General features: G+C 47.0%; 1 long non-coding RNA gene across 1 annotated transcript in view; it reads left to right on the top strand.

Moving 5' to 3' along the window:
• Positions 1-12,309, top strand: part of LOC128657122 (uncharacterized) — a 58,315-nt gene extending 46,006 nt beyond the window's left edge. Inside the window, exons 3-4 of the long non-coding RNA XR_008402088.1 lie at positions 8,594-8,701; positions 12,260-12,309. This is a non-coding gene — a long non-coding RNA (uncharacterized LOC128657122). The remainder of the gene's footprint in view (positions 1-8,593; positions 8,702-12,259) is intronic.
• The last annotated feature ends 519 nt before the right edge of the window (positions 12,310-12,828 follow it).

Below are 12,828 nucleotides of genomic sequence, written 5' to 3'. Positions count from 1 at the left end.
TGGACCAATGGGGCCACAGATACGTCATTCTATGTCAACATCGTAGCCAACAATAAACACAACCTGAGGGCAGGATGCACTCCGCTCATGTTAACCCTGTTATTACACCAATTGCATGTCTACTCACAAACCGCCAATTCATAAATCCACCGAGCCTCCTTCTGCAGTAGCATCCTCGCTCTATTGCCTCCCCTCCTGGGGTTGGGCACATAGTCAATGATGCGGAAGCTAAGGTCTGACACAGTATGGCCCGCTTCTAAAAAATGGCGAGCCACCGGTTGGTCGGTCTTCCCCTTGGAGATGGCCGTACAGATGCTGGACCGGTGATTAGCCATCCTCCATCCTTGTCCTAGCATCATCAGTAGTCTTACCGGTATAAAACTTGCCGCACGGACAGTTCAATAGATATATGATGTACTGAGTGGTACAAGTTAAAAAAGACTTCAATTCGTATCTTTTTCTCCGCTCAGGGTGATGGAAATGCGTGCCGGTTAACATGCTGTTACTGGTCACGCAGCTTGTGCACCTGAAGCATCCTCGCTTTTGTGGGGTATTGGGTAGAACATCCGTCAGCATAAGCATGTCCCTCAGACTCCTACCCCTTCTGTAGGCAATTCGTGGAACATCCCATCCATTAAAGGGCAATGTAGAGTCTGCCTCCAAGAGTTTCCATTCTTCCTTAACCGCTCTAGTAATCAGATGGCTATCTGGCGTGTATGTGGTGACAAATGTCAGTTGTCGAGTCTCCTTCTCAGCAACCTCACCTCCAGGTTATCTAGATACCTATTTCAGTTACGATAGTGTGATTACAGCAAGAACTAAGATGTTCTGTTTAGATATATGTGACGGATACCCCTGGCTACCCCGACTGGGTAGCTCCGCCAAAAGGGGTCCTGCTTCCTCCCTGCCGACTGCAGCTATGTAGCTGGCAAGTGACCACAGCCTGTAGCCACCCCTGATGCCCGACAGTACCAGTACCCAGGGTGCCACCCTGTGGCAGACTCCAGCTACCAAGACTAGGTAGCTCTTCCAGCGTGTCCTTCCTCTGCCTGGAACAGGCTGCTATGTAGCTCAGGATAGTGATTTTAGCTGGAGCTCACCCAAATAACTAGACACACTAGCATTCAGGTCACACAGGAACTGATTTTATTGAGAAACATACACTCCTTTTATACACACAACTGATCTTGATAAGATGCTGAACAATGCCACAATTTTCCCACCATTCCCGCCCCTCCAGACTGACTGGAGCCTCCATAGGCACAGTCCAAAAATCAGCATGATGCGTTACTGGCGACCGGAGTTACAGTCCGTTGAAGTTATGGGGTTAGGGGTGTCCAAAACCCCTGGTTCCCAAAGGAGCTCCCCTCCGGTAATTTACCCACCTCTTGTTCTCCCTAGGGGCTACTAATCCCCAAAAGAGCGGAGCTCTGGGGCACATGGTTGCTGGAGCGACCAGGGGTAAATTTAGTGGGTGTCCTGCTGTCCTGTAGCCGACCGGGAGTTCCAGGAGCCTGGCCAGCCTGAGAGGGTTTAGGCGGCTGTCTGTTGTGAAGCGGCCGACCGGGAGTTCCAGGAGCCCGGCCAGCCTAGGAGGGTTTTCCTGGTCATACACCAGCTCTTTTCTAAAGAAGTTTGGAACACAAAACCATGCAACCAAAGCTTCCAGAGAATGTGGTTGCTCTGAGGAGCCCAAAACCACTGAGAAACAACAGGGGTGAGGTTGTAAGGGGGTGGGGGGTAGCCTTAGCCATCTGGTATCCGTGACATCTCCCTCCCTCCAGTTCGGCAGACCCGGCTAGACCCTTAACAGTTCGGCCTGGGGCTGTCCGACGGTGGCCCTCCACTTCTCGGTTGCTGAGAGAGGTTATCCCATCTCTCCTGATCTTGGGGCATCCTGGGGGGTTCCTGGTGGCGTTTATACCCTGCGCCTTGGGCGCAGGGATAGTCACATAATGCAAAGTCCCAAACAAGTTTGCTAAGGCTGGCTCCCAAACAATTGCTATTCCACAAGTTCCAGTGTCCTTAAATTCCATGGCCAAACTGTCTCCCTCTGTGACACTCTGTTGAGTACCGGCTGACCCACCCACAAACAAAGCCAGCACCGGTTTCCCGGTGGTATACCCACCCCAGAATGTAGGTTGAGGTTGGCTCCTTGGTGGGGCAGGCAAGACTCGGGTGCCCAAACTGGTGGCACCAACTGCATGAGCGGGTACCCCCCTGGCCTGCCCCCTATAAGATATACTCCAGGACAAGAAAAGGGTATAGACCCTGCCAAGCTACTGAGGGGAGAGACAGTCTGTCTCTTCTCCCGAGAATTAGATCTACTGCTGGGGAGGGAGGTCTGCTACCTCTGCTCCATGGGAAACTGTGCTGCCGCTGGGGAGGGAGACCGGCTGTTTCTGCTCCCTGTACGGGGTTCTGCCGCTGGGGAGAGAGACCAACTGTCTCCTCTTCCAGAAAGGGATTTGGCTGCTGGGGAGAGAAATCGATACCCGTCTCTCCCTGAAAGGGCTTCTCTGAAAGGGGAGGGAGGACGACTACCTCCACTCCCAGGGGATGGCTCTGTCGCTTGAGAGAGAGACCGACTGTCTCCTCTCCCGGCTCCTGGCTCTGCCGCTGGGGAGAGAGACTGACTGTCTCCTCTCCCGGGAAGAGGTTATGCTTACGGGGAGGGAGGACGACTACCTCCGCTCCCAGGGGATGGCTCTGCCGCTGGGGAGAGAGACCGACTGTCTCCTCTCCCGGCTCCTGGCTCTGCCGCTGGGGAGAGAGACCGACTGTCTCCTCTCCCAGGAAGGGGTTCTCTTTACGGGGAGGGAGGACGACTACCTCCGCTCCCAGGGGATGGCTCTGCCGTTGGGGAGAGAGACCAACTGTCTCCTCTCCCGGGAAGGGGTTCTGTTTACGGGGAGGGAGGATGACTACCTCTGCTCCCAGGGGATGGCTCTGTCGCTTGGGAGAGAGAACGACTGTCTCCTCTCCCGGCTCCTGGCTCTGCCGCTGGGGAGAGAGACTGACTGTCTCCTCTCCCGGGAAGAGGTTATGCTTACGGGGAGGGAGGACGACTACCTCCACTCCCAGGGGATGGCTCTGCCGCTGGGGAGAGAGACCGACTGTCTCCTCTCCTGGCTCTGCCGCTGGGGAGAGAGACCAACTGTCTCCTCTCCCGGGAAGGGGTTCTGTTTACGGGGAGGGAGGATGACTTCCTCCGCTCCCAGGGGATGGCTCTGCCGCTGGGGAGAGAGACCGACTGTCTCCACTCCTGGGAAGGGGTTCTGTTTACGGGGAGGGAGGACGACTACCTCCGCTCCCAGGGGATGGCTCTGCTGCTGGGGAGAGTTATTGACATCCATCTCTACCTGCAAGGGGTTCTCTGTAAGGGGAGGGACGACGACTACCTCCGCTCCCAGGTTTCCTGGAGCTGTTACAGTTGCTAGGCAGAGGCCAGCGACTCTGCCCTGTTGTCAGCGCTTCTGCTGGGGTGGCTCCCTTGTCCAAGTCTATAAGCTCAGAGCCAGACTGCTGATCAGGATCCCTCAGCCTTGGTTCCCTTTTTCTTTGCTGCCACTCCTCCATGGTCGAGCTCCATGAATCCCAGAGGGCTGCACCCCAGATCTGTATGCCCCTGGCACGCTTCTTAGCAAGATCCAGCAGCCTCTTGTATTCCTTGACCAGTGCCTCTTCCTGGTCAATTATAAAATCCAGATCGTCCAGCAGCCAGGTCTCCTCCAAGAAATCCAGCAGTCCCTCTTGGAGCCCAGAGATATCCTCCAGACCCTGGTCTGTCTCGCTCCCAAACTATGGGTCCTCTGTCCTTTTTGTAAACAGTAATCCAGGGCCGCCGAAGCCAAAGCCCTCTGTGGGGGAGCCTTCCTCCAGCCATGGCTGCGCTTGCATAGCGAGCCATTGGAGGGCCCGATAGCCGTCCTCCACCCACATCTCTTGCTGGATCAGTCTATGTAGAACAGCTAGCCATTCCTTCTTTGGCTGTTCTCCCAGGAAAGGCAGTCTCACGGTCCACTGTACCTGGAATCTCGTGTCATTCGTGGGGAGGACCTTTCCATTTTCCTGCTCCTGTTGCAGAGCCTCCCACCAAAGGTCTCGGAGGGCAAGGTTCCTCCATGTCAGAATGTCCTGTTCCGAACAAGGATCCTTTGTTCCGGTCAGCATCTATTGTACTCTCCCTAGGAACTCTGCCTCCATATTTACCGGCTACTGTGGTACGTCTCCTCTGTCAGCAGGAACCTTGTAAAAGAAGCAGATCCCACCGCTGCCAGCCAATGTGACGGATACCCCATGGCTACCCCGGCTGGGTAGCTACGCCAAAAGGGGTCCTGCTTCCTCCCTGCCGACTGCAGCTATGTAGCTGGCAAGTGACCACAGCCTGTAGCCACCCCTGATGCTCGACAGCACCAGTACCCAGGGTCCCACCCTGTGGCAGACTCCAGCTACCAAGACTAGGTAGCTCTTCCAGGGTGTCCTTCCTCTGCCTGGAACAGGCTGCTATGTAGCTCAGGATAGTGATTTTAGCTGGAGCTCACCCAAATAACTAGACACACTAGCATTCAGGTCACACAGGAACTGATTTTATTGAGAAACATACACTCCTTTTATACACACAACTGATCTTGATAAGATGCTGAACAATGCCCCAATTTTCCCGCCATTCCTGCCCCTCCAGACTGACCGGAGCCTCCATAGGAGCCACAGTCCCACATAATCTCAGTACATAGGGGTGGCGGTTTCGGGGTGATCCCGGTGGAGCGGCGGCACTTCCATGGTGTCATTTTAAAGCTCTCGGTCCCCAGATTTCACAGTCCAAAAATCAGCATGATTCGTTACTGGGGACCGGAGTTACAGTCCGTTGAAGTTATGGGGTTAGGGGTGTCCAAAACCCCCGGTTCCCAAAGGAGCTCCCCTCCGGTAATTTACCCACCTCTTGTTCTCCCTAGGGGCTACTAATCCCCAAAAGAGCGGAGCTCTGGGGCACATGGTTGCTGGAGTGACCAGGGGTAAATTTAGTGGGTGTCCTGCTGTCCTGTAGCCGACCGGGAGTTCCAGGAGCCTGGCCAGCCTGAGAGGGTTTAGGCGGGTGTATGTTGTGAGGCGGCCGACCGGGAGTTCCAGGAGCCCGGCCAGCCTAGGAGGGTTTTCCTGGTCATACACCAGCTCTTTTCTAAAGAAGTTTGGAACACAAAACCATGCAACCAAAGCTTCCAGAGATTGTGGTTGCTGTGAGGAGCCCAAAACAACTGAGAAACAGGGGTGAGGTTGTAGGGGGATGAGGGGTAGCCTTAGCCATCTTGTATCCGTGACAATATATTTCTGTTATCCCTATGCAATTACATTATGAGTTATGAATGCACTATTTATATTTATATTATCTTTCTTTTATACATGATATTTTTTTGCTTACTGGCTGAGATCCTGCTGGGTCTACTTAGATTTGTTTTTATTTTTATTTTTCGATTTTAAATTGCTAACATGGTTTTAGAGACACATGAACACTTAGTGTGTGTGTGTGGCGTGGTGTACTCGAGGGTGGGTGATGTATGGGTGGTGTATGGTGTTGTGTTCGGTATTTGTCTTCATCAAGCTAGCCCATAGGTTTTGATCTTGTTAAGGGTCGGTAGGTGTTTTTGATCTGTTTTTTTTTACATCACCCACTGGCAATGCATCCCGATACAATTTGGACCTTGGCTCTTTGAGAGCTCTTAGCAGCCAGCTATGATTGGTCGGATCATTGTTGCTATGTGGTGAACTTTTGTTGAGACAGCACCGTAGAGCTGATAATATTTGAGTGGAGGTCTCATGTTTGTGTTTTCACATATACTTTATTGAGTCATGATTAGTGTACTGATGTGTTAGTGTGACGCTCCATCCAGTGTGTCAAGTATCATAAGGTTTGACACAGACGATTAGTGTCAGCTCACTTTGGGGAGTGACTTGATGTGTGGCCCTATTGGTCCATTAGTGCGGTTGTTGGTATGGAATTTGATTCCATGCTGGATGAGCTTAGTGAGCGACTGTGGTGTCTGCTGTGCCTAGGCGTTTTATTACAGTTGGTCGTGAATAGACTATTGGGGCACACAGTCTGGCTGACGGTCTCTGGGATTCCCGATGCTACGGCTTTACCAGTGGGGCTCGCATTGAGGCCTTGATTTTTTGACGTGACGGTGTTGAGCTAATACATACATTGGGGCACTGAAGTGACGATGAGGTGTTTGTGAGTAGACATGCAATTGGTGTAATAACAGGGTTAACGTGAGCGGAGTGCATCCTTCCCTCAGGTTGTGTTTATTGTTGGCTACGATGTTGACATAGAATGACGTATCTGTGGCCCCATTGGTCCATGAGTTATCAGGGGGGCGTGTCACTGCTTGACTGGTCTGACGTGTACTGACGTAGGAATCCAGCCCTCGATTCGTGAGTGGATTTGCTTCACTACTGAGTGAGATGTGTGATGATCGGTGTGATTTAACACTTTATTTGACTATTAATGCTGATCTGCATGGTTTGCTATATTGAATAGTGCTGGGTAGAGGCACTGACGACGTCTCCTGGTGGGCGTTGCTTGACATCGGCTAAGAATGTTCAGAACAATAACTAAGCTTCGGATGAGGCTGACAGCCTGAGACTTGTCGATTACATAGACTCATAATGCCGGAGGTCTGGCTGGCCGTGTCCACTGATACATTGTAGCCTATCATAGGGAGGGGTGTCGGCTGAGATGGCCTATCAGCGTTTTTGTTTTGACTATCAGATGCTTGTGATGTCACCATTATTTATGATCCGGTGTAACTTGTGTTTGACTTTACTGATCATAGACACCCCCACTGCTGCACCACTTTTATCCTCTTTTTGCATTACGCAACACACACCACCTTACACTGTATTAACAATGTGATTGTTGTACTATTCACAAATATACTATGTTTTGATGAGCACGTACTGCTATCAGTGATTGGTAGCCTTGAGAGGAAGGGGAGGGGTCACAGGCTTTATAAGTCAGCATTATTCACATGTTGTTTGTCAGAGGAAGGGACGCTGTTTGTCCCGAAGCAGCAGGTCTCACAGATAAGAGCATGTTATCATGGAGTGATGAGTTCCACTTAGGCAAGTTCCATTCGTCCTGAGCAGGGCAGCTCTGTTGGAACTAGTCTTGCAGATGTGCAGTTCGGTATCTTCATAGAAGCCGCCTTCACCAAGAACTTGTGCCCACTCTGAGTCCACTGGATAAAAAGTACACTGTAAACAAATTAAAAGCCTCATAAAACTATAATTATCTATACTGTGACTGGGAGTTTCTTCATGATGAGTCCTGCCGGATCAGTTTTTCGCTACACCCTCTTTTACATTTTAATTTAATCTTAAAGGGACAATCAAGTCCAAAAGAAACTTTCATGATTTAAATAGGGAATGTAATTTTAAACTTTCCAATTTACTTTTTTTTTTCAATCAAGCTTTATTGAGTCAGTAGTATAAACATAATCAACAGCATTTACAATAAAAAATAGAGAATTAAACATTGCAAACAACAAACATCTCTTCAGGTGCATAAGATCTTTTTCTTTTTACAATCTTGTTATAAGACAATTGCACATTTAGGAGATTTAGTATATTTAAAAGGCAACTTTATAACAACGTTTTCATGAGTATAACAAATCCCAGTCAATTTGGGATTAGGAACACTGTTTTATATGTGCTTGAATTATTTTTAATATTTTTCAAAATACTATATCTGCAAGTATATCATAATCTAAGTCCTATGTATTAGGTTTCCCTCAGAAGAGGGAAAAGACACACATTCAGGTGGGGAAAGAAGGGGAAAAAGGGAAAGGGTGAAGAAAACAAAACAAAAAAAAACTGCTATATAACTTCACACATTAACTTCCTTCCATTTGGCTAACATCATGTTATGGGTGCTCAATTGATTGATTTTAAAATAATGAAACCTCTCCAGCTGGAGCAGGTCCCCCACTGAGCTGACCCACTCCTCGACCGTTGGTATTACCCCGGTCTTCCATCTTTTGGGAATTAATCTTTTAGCTCCAGTAATCATGAGGAGTAATAGGGCCCTCTTGTGTATTTCTCCAATTTTGGGTAGATTGAGTAAGAGCATCGTTTCCGGTGTATTGGGTATGGGAATTTGTAGTTTGCTGGAAATAAGGCCCAGAACTTCTGACCAAAACCCCTGCAATCCCAATTTACTTTTATCACCAATTTTGCTTTGTTCTCTTGGTATTCTTAGTTAAAAGCTAATTCTAGGAGGTTCATATGCTAATTTCTTAGACCTTGAAGACTGCCTTAAATCTGAATGTATTTTGACCACTAGAGGGCATTAGTTCATGTATTTCATATAGATAACATTGGGCTCATGCACGTGAAGTTACCTTGGAGTGAGCATTGGCTATAAAGCAAGTTTGTCAAAAGAACTGAAATAAGGAGGCAGTCTGCAGAGGCTTAGATACAAGATAATCACAGAGGTAAAAAGTGTATTTATATAACTGTGTTGACTGTCCCTTTTAAGTTTTTAAAAGAGACCATTAACACTGTAAATAGTGATTCTTGCGTTTTTTTTTTATTTCAGTTGAAAATGATGCTAAGATTTCATGTAACATGGAACAAACAGAAGATCTGTGGCTAAGAAATATAACAGAAGCTACAGAGCAGGAAATATGTGACAAAATAAGTACAGGTGAGTTTATGTGTATGACGGAAGCAGGGCTCAAGTGAGTGTACATGTGTGATGTGTCTGAGGGATACAGGGTACAGGTGAGTGTACGTGTGTGATGTGTCTGAGGGATACAGGGCACAGGTGAGTGTATGTGTGTGATGTGTCTGAGGGATACAGGGTACAGGTGAGTGTACGTGTTATGTGTCTGAGAGATACAGGGCACAAGTGAGTGTACATGTGTGATGTGTCTGAGAGATACAGGGCACAGGTGAGTGTACATGTGTGATGTGCCTGAGGGATACAGGGCACAGGTGAGTGTACATGTGTGATGTGTCTGAGGGATACAGGGCACAGGTGAGTGTACATGTGTGATGTGTCTGAGGGATACAGGGCACAGGTGAGTGTACATGTGTGATGTGTCTGAGAGATACAGGGCACAAGTGAGTGTACATGTGTGATGTGTCTGAGAGATACAGGGCACAGGTGAGTGTACATGTGTGATGTGTCTGAGGGATACAGGGCACAGGTGAGTGTATGTGTGTGATGTGTCTGAGCGATACAGGGCACAGGTGAGTGTACGTGTGTGATGTGCCTGAGGGATACAGGGCACAGGTGAGTGTACATGTGTGATGTGCCTGAGGGATACAGGGCACAGGTGAGTGTATGTGTGTGATGTGTCTGAGGGATACAGGGCACAGGTGAGTGTACGTGTGTGATGTATCTGAGGGATACAGGGTACAGGTGAGTGTACGTGTGTGATGTGCCTGAGGGATACAGGGCACAGGTGAGTGTACATGTGTGATGTGCCTGAGGGATACAGGGCACAGGTGAGTGTATGTGTGTGATGTGTCTGAGGGATACAGGGCACAGGTGAGTGTACGTGTGTGATGTATCTGAGGGATACAGGGTACAGGTGAGTGTACGTGTGTGATGTGTCTGAGGGATACAGGGCACAGGTGAGTGTACGTGTGTGATGTGCCTGAGGGATACAGGGTACAGGTGAGTGTACATGTGTGATGTGTCTGAGGGATACAGGGCACAGGTGAGTGTATGTGTGTGATGTGCCTGAGGGATACAGGGCACAGGTGAGTGTACATGTGTGATGTGCCTGAGGGATACAGGGCACAGGTGAGTGTATGTGTGTGATGCGTCTGAGGGATACAGGGAAGAGGCGAGTGTACGTGTGTGATGTGTCTGAGGGATACAGGGCACAGGTGAGTGTACGTGTGTGATGTATCTGAGGGATACAGGGCACAGGTTAATGTACATGTGTGATGTGTCTGAGGGATACAGGGCACAGGTGAGTGTGTATATAGGTCACCGGTCTCACTTTTAGAGCCACTACTCCCGCCCAATAAAACACATAGATGAAAACTCACCTGTTATTTGTGGTGATTGTGATATAACTCATGTAGGGCTGAATTCTAAATACAATGAGTGCAAAAGACTGAAAACTGCTTCAGCACAACGGTATGAAATGGTTCCGCAGTTAAGATTAAACTTGCTTATTTCCATTATTTCTATTCCTTTTCCTCTTTTATTGAAGAAATAGAAAATACTTTTGTCTTGAACTACAGGAAGTGCAGAATTATTAGGCAAATTAGTATTTTGACCACATCATCCTCTTTATGCATGTTGTCTTACTCCAAGCTGTATAGGCTCGAAAGCCTACTACCAATTAAGCATATTAGGTGATGTGCATCTCTGTAATGAGAAGGGGTGTGGTCTAATGACATCAACACCCTATATCAGGTGTGCATAATTATTAGGCAACTTCCTTTACTTTGGCAAAATGGGTCAAAAGAATGACTTGACAGGCTCAGAAAAGTCAAAAATAGTGAGATATCTTGCAGAGGGATGCAGCACTCTTAAAATTGCAAAGCTTCTGAAGCGTGATCATCGAACAATCAAGTGTTTCATTCAAAATAGTCAACAGGGTCGCAAGAAGCGTGTTGAAAAACCAAGGCGCAAAATAACTGCCCATGAACTGAGAAAAGTCAAGTGTGCAGCTGCCAAGATGCCACTTGCCACCAGTTTGGCCATATTTCAGAGCTGCAACATCACTGGAGTGTCCAAAAGCACAAGGTGTGCAATACTCAGAGACATGGCCAAGGTAAGAAAGGCTGAAAGACAACCACCACTCAACAAGACACACAAGCTGAAACGTCAAGATTGGGCCAAGAAATATCTCAAGACTGATTTTTCTAAGGTTTTATGGACTGATGAAATGAGAGTGAGTCTTGATGGGCCAGATGGATGGGCCCGTGGCTGGATTGGTAAAGGGCAGAGAGCTCCAGTCCGACTCAGACGCCAGCAAGGTGGAGGTGGAGTACTGGTTTGGGCTGGTATCATCAAAGATGAGCTTGTGGGGCCTTTTCGGGTTGAGGATGGAGTCAAGCTCAACTCCCAGTCCTACTGCCAGTTTCTGGAAGACACCTTCTTCAAGCAGTGGTACAGGAAGAAGTCTGCATCCTTCAAGTAAAACATGGACAATGCTCCATCACACGCGTCCAAGTACTCCACAGCGTGGCTGGCAAGAAAGGGTATAAAAGAAGAAAATCTAATGACATGGCCTCCTTGTTCACCTGATCTGAACCCCATTGAGAACCTGTGGTCCATCATCAAATGTGAGATTTACAAGGAGGGAAAACAGTCCACCTCTCTGAACAGTGTCTGGGAGGCTGTGGTTGCTTCTGCACGCAATGTTGATGGTGAACAGATCAAAATACTGACAGAATCCATGGATGGCAGGCTTTTGAGTGTCCTTGCAAAGAAAGGTGGCTATATTGGTCACTGATTTGTTTTTGTTTTGTTTTTGAATGTCAGAAATGTATATTTGTCAATGTTGAGATGTTATATTGGTTTCACTGGTAAAAATAAATAATTGAAATGGGTATATATTTGTTTTTTGTTAAGTTGCCTAATAATTATGCACAGTAATAGTCACCTGCACACACAGATATCCCCCTAAAATAGCTATAACTAAAAACAAACTAAAAACTACTTCCAAAACTATTCAGCTTGGATATTAATGAGTTTTTTGGGTTCATTGAGAACATGGTTGTTGTTCAATAATAAAATTAATCCTCAAAAATACAACTTGCCTAATAATTCTGCACTCCCTGTATATAAATCCCTATATACAGTATATCTAAAGTTTGTATCATATCACTGTGGTACACTCTCTCACCCAGGCAATGCATGTTAATATAATTAAATGGGCTATAGTGAGGTTTTAATAAGCAATAGGAAATGGATTTTATTTTCAAAACCTCACAAAACCCTGTAATACGTCTCATATGGGAATTCTGATTGGTTACAATGAGGCTGTATTTGCAGCAAGTAAAGTAACTGATTCCCAGCTAACTCCCTTTACTGCTTGACGCATACATTTACTGCTGGGCTAATGTCATTATATGGGATGTTTCTTCCAGATGTGACTGCTAGTGATGGAGGCTGAGGCGTATTTAACTTAAATTACACAATTTTTCACATTTTGTTTAAAAAAAAAAAAAAATTAACAAGAGACAACAGAAACTGTAAATAGTGATTTATTTATTTATTCTGTTGTTTTTCCAGGTGAAAATGATGCTAAGATTTCATGTAACACGGAACAAACAGAAGATCAGGGGCTACAAAATATAACAGAAGCTGCAGAGCAGGAAATATGTGACAATATAAGTACAGGTGAGTGTATGTGTGTGTGTGATGGGTCTAAGGGAAGTAGGGCACAAGTGAGTGTATGTGTGTGACATGTCTGTGGGAAGTAGGGCACAGGTGAGTGAGGGCAGGTAGGAGCCACAGCAGGGCTGTGGCAAGGTGCTGGGTGTGTTTTTCTAGAAATTAAGGCCTTATTTCAATCCGGTTTGCACATTAAAGGGTTAAATGTTAAATTTCCTTGTGGGGCAAACTTAACTACACATATTGAGTCTGCTGTAAAAAATTTGAAAAATTTGGTGCATTTTAAAGCAGTTTTGCAGAACGTGTATGCTTTTTTTCCTCTTAAAGGCGCAGTACCGTTTTTTAAGATTGTTATTTTTTCACTAAATAAAGTGTTTTCATGCTTGTTTGTAGTCATTACTAGCCTGTTCAACATGTCTGACATTTTTTTTTTTTAAATATCTTTATTAGACTTAGCCACTTGAGCA

Source organism: Bombina bombina, chromosome 4 (genome assembly GCF_027579735.1).
Source record: "Bombina bombina isolate aBomBom1 chromosome 4, aBomBom1.pri, whole genome shotgun sequence".
Taxonomy (NCBI): domain Eukaryota; kingdom Metazoa; phylum Chordata; class Amphibia; order Anura; family Bombinatoridae; genus Bombina; species Bombina bombina.
The sequence above is the reverse complement of the archived record's forward strand: the minus strand, read 5'-3'. Positions and strand labels throughout refer to the sequence as shown.